The following is a 7,240-nucleotide window of genomic DNA, read 5'->3' on the forward strand; positions in this document are numbered from 1 at the left end:
CGGAGGCTGCGGGCCTCCCGGCCCCGCCCAGGCCTCCCCTGGCCCTGGCTGACTCGCCACCCCCGACACTGCAGCGCCTGCCGGCCTCGGGGCCCCGCCCTCTGCCTTCGCTCGCGCCGCGCTCCTTCAGCCTCCCCAGGGCCTGTTTCACGGATGGGGTCCCCTTCCCCGCATGAATATCTTCCTCCTCAGCTCGGAAACACTCTAAGGTCTCAGCGACCGATACTGGCCTTCCCTCATCCGAATACCCCTCGTGCCCCGATGTACTTTTCCATTCCCACTCCACATGCTGGCAGCCTAGCTTCTAAGCTGAGGAGGTTGGCCTTCGCTCCAGGTGCTGGAAGGATTTGATTTCGCAGTTTAGAAAGATCGCTCTGCTCCTGTGAGGAGGGCGTGTAGGGGCTGCAACCAGAGACAGTCAGAAGCTCCGAGGCTACAGCGATGGTCCAGGTGAGAATGGAGGTGCCTAACTAAACCAGTGGCGGGAGGGATGGAAGAATGAACTGAGACACTTAGGAGGTGAATGGAATCCAGCGATTGCATGTGGGGTGAGGGTGGGAAAGGTATCTGAGATGACTCCCGTTTCTGGCTCGGACAATGACTTGGATGGAGGGTTAGGTGGGAGCAGAGTAGAGTCCACGAACAGTTTTTAATTTGCCTGAGTTTAAGGTGCCACAGGACACAGCCTAACAGAGGCCCAGGTTGGAGCCATGGACCATGGAGTCATGAGAATGGAAGGGAAGCTGACGCCATGTGGGATGGGGTAGAACTGTCCGCAAATTCGTCCCGCCTCTGGAGTCTTCAGACCAGTCAAGACTGAAATTGAACCAAGCCTCTCCTCTCTGTAGCTGTTATTTGTTTGCAGCACGTGGTCAGGTGGCACCCTGCAGGATTTATCAGCTTTTTGCCAACATTCTGGCCTATGCAATCAATACGTCCCTTCAGCGTTGCACTCGGATGGATTGGACCTACAGTTGTTCTATATGGATATTATCTAAATTATTTATTACAGTATTAGCTGACTCCTATCTTCTGGCCTTCAGAATTTCTCCTTTGGATCAATTACTAGCCTGTCTTACATTTTCTGCTTCATTCCTTTAAAATGTTTAGAGATGATTTGCTAACTTCTAAGTTTTCTTCATTGCAGTCAATGATGCAGTTTAAACTGTCAAAAAATGTTTTTTTCTCAAGCAGGGTAGTAGTGGTAAACCATTCCCTTGCTCTTCAGACAGCATGGTTTAGATGAGGCACACCCATCCCCAGCTCTAGGAATGGAAACAGGACCCAAGTCTGGCTAATCAGAGATTGGCTTAGGGTTGGCCCCATGATCTGAGCCAGACCAATGAGAGTTGGTAGAGGGACTTTTCTGGAACTAAAGAAATGGATCCTGGCGGGGCATGGTGACTCATGCCTGTAATCCCAGCACTTTGGGAGGCCGAGGCAGGTGGATCATCTGAGGTCAGGAGTTCGAGACCAGCCTGACCAACATGGTGAAACCCCGTCTCTACTAAAAATACAAAATTAGCCGGGCGTGGTGGTGCATGCCTGTAATCCCAGCTACTCAGGAGGCCGAGGCAGGAGAATCGCTTGAACCCGGGAGGCGGCGGTTGCAGTGAGCCAAGATGGCGCCATTGCACTCTAGCCTGGGCGACAGAGTGACTCTGTCTCAAAGAAAAAAACCAAATGGATCGTTTTCTTTTGCAACTTCTGTTTTAGAATCGGGATATATATGCAGGCTTGTTACGGAGGTATATTGCTTTTGCAACTTGTAGTTTAGAATCGGGGTATATATGCAGGCTTATTACAGAGGTATATAGCTTTTGCAACTTCTAGTTTAGAATCAGGGGTATGATGCAGGCTTGTTACAGAGGTATATTGCATGGTGCTGAGGTTGGGAGTATGAACGAATCCGTCCTTCAGGTAATGAGCATAGTACCCAACAGGTAGTTTCAACTCTTACCCCCTTCCTCCTTCCCCATCTTGTATTCCCCAGTGTCTGTTGTTCCCAGACATTGATCTTTTTCCGCTATGTTGCTAAGCTGGTAGAAAGGCTGGAGTTGCTGGCAACCATCTTTGCAACAATGCAGGGAGAGCTACTTTGGAAATGAAGCAAGACAAAGAAGAAAATAGATAAAAGGAAACAAATAAATGTTTGACTTTGCTTGTACAGCTGGAAACCAGCCATGCTGGAAATAGGCACTATAGGCAGTTTAATGGGTTTGTCACTTGTAACCAAGTGACCCATGGCAAGCTCACAGATTTGTATTGGCAGAATTCCTCCTTTTATTTAAAATGGTACTTTTGGCCAGGCAAGGTGGCTCACACCTGTAATCCAAGCACTTTGGGAGGTCGAGGCGTGCGGATCACCCGAGGTCAGAAGTTCGAGAACAGCCTGGCCAACGTGGCAAAACCCCGTCTCTACTAAAAATACAAACCATTAGCTGGCTGCGGTGGCCTTTCTACCAGTTTTTTGTCTCCAAAAAAAAAAAAAAAAGGTACTTTTGCTTATCTCTAACCTTCCTCTTCCCCATAATTTAACAATTGTCCATACTATCTGTTACTCTGAGTTGCTCTCTGCCCCATTCTCCCCCTCTTATCCTCAGTTTCCCCTAGGCTGTCAGAGCCATCTGAAATGAAAACATTTAGGTCGAGCATAGTGGTTCATGCCTGTAATCCCAGCACTTTGGGAGGCTGAGGCGGGTGGATCACCTGAGGTCAGGAGTTCGAGACCACCCTGGCCAACATGGTGAAACCCCATCTCTACTGAAAATACAAAAACTAGCCAGGCATGGTGGCGCATGCCTCTACTCGCAGCTACTCGGGAGGCTGAGGCAGGAGAATCACTTGAACCTGGGAGGCAGGGGTTGCAGTGAGCCGAGATTGAGCCACTGCACTCCAGCCTGGGCAACAGAGTGAGACTTTGTCTCAAATAAATAAAATGAAATAAAATGTAAACATTCACCACTTGAAATCCTTCAGATTCCCCATCACCTACCTACAGGCAAAACTCCCAAATTCTTTTGTATGATTTAACCACTATCTGCCTGTCCAACTGAAATCTACCCTCTACTGATATTATACTTGCACCTCCCTGCATAAGCTATGCTACAAGTTTGGTTATGCAGTTGCCCATCTTTTAAGGTTCAAGCCTTGTCTTCTCCAAAGAGCCACCTCTGACTGCCTCACAGTAAGCTTAGAGCCCGCAACTTACCTGTAACTTTTGTTGCACTTGTGGCCTTTTACAACTATGAATTTATGTATGTGTCTGTTCTCACTGGTTTATAAGCTCCATGAGGATAGAGCCTTCCTTGAGTCATCTGTCAACAGCCCAATATGGGACAAAAAGTGCATGCACTGTGATTACTGAACAGAACTGAGAGAGGCTAAGCAATTTGCGCTCCACAGGTTTAAGTCTGAACTCTTCTAGAAAAGGATTTGCGGGATGATCTGACCAATCTTGGGCTTCCAAATTAGTTCCAACAGTTCCAGTATTTTTTTTCTGACAGAAGCAAATAAGTTTTACTTTATGATTAAAACAAGTGAAATGCATTTAGTCCCAGGAAATGTCAATCCTTTCTGCATCTTACTTTTTTTGCTGTGACCTTAAGATTCTCTTGTTCTCTTCAGTTGTATTGGTCCATGATCACTCATAGCTTTCATACATATATATACATCTGAAACTCAGAAAATTCATTAGGTAGGAACTCTTTGGATGCATCTCCTTTTTTAACCTCATTGGGATGATTTTTCTTTTTTTTCTTATTTTATTTTATTTTATATTATTATTATACTTTAAGTTCTAGGGTACATGTGCATAACGTGCAGGTTTGTTACATATGTATACTTGTGCCATGTTGCTGTGCTGCACCCATCAACTCGTCAGCACCCATCAACTCGTCATTTACATCAAGTATAACTCCCAATGCAATCCCTCCCCCCTCCCCCCGGGGTGATTTTTCATTGCACCATCATTTTATTTTAGAGAGCTTCCTAGCACTGCTGAGCATGCAGAATTTTTGCAAATGCAATCCAAAGACTTGCTATATACTAGCTATTTGAACTTGTCTGAGCTTATGTGGCATGGTCTAAAGAATACTGAAATATTTCTGGCATACCTCTTAATTGCAATCACTTTCTCCAGGTTGCTTTATGAATTAAATGAGATAACCTACTAAAGGACTCCAGTAAAAAGCTAAAAAGGTAGCTAGCTTTTGAGGTGCTGTGGCAGACTGGCATCTAGTGGCCAGTGATAATGGTGCAGGATAGTGTCTGCACCTAAGTAGGGATAGTGCAGGCTGTAATGTCCATACCTAGTGGGGACATCAATGGGGTACTTGTCAGAGATGCTCCATGGCATAGTTTGGACATTGTTTCTGACTGTGCAGGTTCAAACCCAGAGTCTGGCTCTCCCAAAGATAGTATCTGAGTTATTCTATTATTTTATAAAGTTTGAAACAGCCATTAGATACCCTTACAAACTTATCATTTTTGTGATGATTTTAAGCCTACTGAAAATGTCAAAAGAAATCCAAAACTGCTAGTTTACCCATAGCTTATACAAAATTAGTATTAACTAGGCCAGGTGTGGTGGCTCATGCCTGTAATCCCAGCACTTTGGGGCCAGGGCAGGCAGCTTACTTGAACTCAGGAGTTCGAGACCAGCCTAGGCAATATGGCAAAACCCCATCTTTACAAAAATTATAAAAAATTAGCCGGGCATGATGGTGCGTGCCTGTTTTCCCAGCTACTCGGGAGGCTGAGACAGGAGGATCACTTGAGCCTAGGAGGTGGAGGTTGCAGTGAGCCAAGATTGTGCCACTGCACTCCAACCTGGGCAACAGAGACCCGATCTCAAAAAAATAAAATCAGTGTTAACTTGTACTATTTAGCCACATTCATTAAGTTTTTAATTTTAACTCTACTATGTCACAACCAGGAATGTACAAGAGATATGGAGCCTGATTCACATGGCAGGAAGGAGACCACGTATTTCTGTTTGGGATGGGTTTTAGCCACTATCAGAGGAATAGTTTGTTTCTTAGGGGTTGGGTCCTAGTAGTATGATACTTAGTTCATTTAGGAACTTCCTTTTTTAAGGGCTAAGAAAACATGTTAGCTACTAAATAATATGCAAAGATAACTTTCCAAATTTAAGCTGTACTCAAAAATCCACAGAACCTGCAAAACTCTCAAGTTTCTATATTTAAATAGAAGTGTGTGTTGATATACATACTTTAATCAGTCATTTCTTGCTTTCAATATATTTTATTCTGACGAAGTTACAAAAGTAGATACAAAATACTTTTTTTAAAAGTACAGTTAACTGACTTAGAAAAATAGATAAAGCCCCTAAGGATTTTAAAACACAACATAAATTTTTATGTAAAGAACATTTAAAAATATTTTAGGTGGTAACCAAAACTAACTTACACAAACTATTTTTGATGTAGAATAGAATGCTGTTCTATAATAAGAAGTCTATAGCACACTGGTAATCCATTTGGATCTACAGAATACTTGTTTGGAATAGAATCTGATAATGAGAGAAAACCCAAATGAATGTCAGTGCAGTTGCTTCAAAAAAAATTACTGCTACCACATGTACTATCATCCCCCAAGGCCTTTTACAGTCTGAAATATCAAAATTGAAAGCAAAAATAGGATGACTAAAGGACTACTACTTTACCTCTTTTCAGAATTCTACAATAGTAGAAACCAAATCCCCTTACTGATCCCGGGGAAAATAATGTGCCTGTTGAAGGTGCTCAGTGTTTGGTGTCCAGGTTGTCATTTTTCAGGTGAGGGTTTCATACTGACAGGAGGCAGGCTCCTAAAACAAGGCAGTAGCACCAGCACCATGACTAGGGCTGCTTAAAAACAAATTTCTAGGACTTATACTCTTTGGGCCTGATTTGTTAATGCTTATGAGGTAATGGTATTATGTTTGAGCAGCTCTACTTCTAGTATAACCTCAATGCTCAGAGAGAAAGCCAACAATACAATCAGGAAACCACAATATTGACAAAACTTAGTATTACCACCAAGATTGTTCCTCTTGCCTTGGCACTACTAAAAAACTTTACCTTTGTTACTAAAGTCATGGTGAATACAGATTTCGCATTTCTCATATAAGCAGCTATATGAGCTAGGGTTCGATAAGCCTTAGATGAAAGGAAATACTTTGCTGGAAGCCCTGTAAAAATCACTTTATTCACAATCTGAAGAATGAAAGACAAATTTGGCTGTTAATACAAAAACTGTAGTACAAGGAAGTTCAACTGTTTAAAAATCTGCACATCACTGTCCAAGTGTTTTTTGAAGGCCTGAAAATTAAAGCACCATAGGATTAACTGCATAATTTAGCAAGCACTCTCCACCCCGTAACTGTAATCATGTATGAAAAGCAGAGATCAGACACTGAGAGGAGATGGCTTCTGATTAGCAAGGGGGAAGGGAGTGAGTGTTACGGAACAGGCAAACCTTGGACGTGGGGAGATAAAAGTAAGAAGAGTCAAAAAGATTGATTTCTATAGGCCTGGCACGGTGGCTGACGCCTGTAATCCCAGAACTTTGGGAGGCTGAGGCGGGTGGATTGCAAGGTCAGAAGATGGAGACCATCCTGGCTAACACGGTGAAACCCCATCTCTACTAAAAATACAAAAAATTAGCTGGGCTTGACTAAAAATACAAAAAATTAGCTGGGCGTGGTGGCGGGCACCTGTAGTTCCAGCTACTAGGGAAGCTGGGGCAGGAGAATGGTGTGAACCCGGGAGGCGGAGCTTGGAGGAAGCTGAGATCCTGGCACTGCACTCCAGCCTGGGTGACACAGTGAGACTCTGTCTCAAAAAACAAAAAAACAAACAAAAAAATTGATTTCGTCAAACTGTTATCAAAGGTTGGCCCTCTAGCCAACTCCGGAAGGCACCATCCTCTTCCCATTATCTCCCCTTCCTCCAATTCTCCTCCTCCCCTTGGCTCCCTAGCCTTGGAGGTAAACACTAATATTTCGGTACACTGTTGGTTAAGCCAGATTGGCTTGGGAACCTGGTAATGTTTTTGTTTTTATTTTAAAAAAGGACAGTCTGAGTCTCAAAATACCAACACATCTCTGATTTATGTCCCATTTATAAGCTGCCTTTACTACTGTCCTGACATGTGATCGTCTTTCATTTGCTTTAGAGCTTAGTGGTGAAGAGGGAACATTTCCATAAGACTGAAAATAAATGGAGAAAAGTGATAA

At 43.5% G+C, this 7,240-nt stretch overlaps 1 long non-coding RNA gene across 1 annotated transcript; it reads left to right on the forward strand.

Moving 5' to 3' along the window:
* The first annotated feature begins 68 nt into the window (after positions 1-68).
* Positions 69-7,095, forward strand: LOC105465282 (uncharacterized). Its single transcript, XR_977457.2, has 2 exons — positions 69-450; positions 670-7,095. It is a non-coding gene; the product is annotated as an uncharacterized lncRNA (long non-coding RNA).
* The last annotated feature ends 145 nt before the right edge of the window (positions 7,096-7,240 follow it).

This window comes from Macaca nemestrina, chromosome 13 (genome assembly GCF_043159975.1).
Source record: "Macaca nemestrina isolate mMacNem1 chromosome 13, mMacNem.hap1, whole genome shotgun sequence".
NCBI lineage: Eukaryota > Metazoa > Chordata > Mammalia > Primates > Cercopithecidae > Macaca > Macaca nemestrina.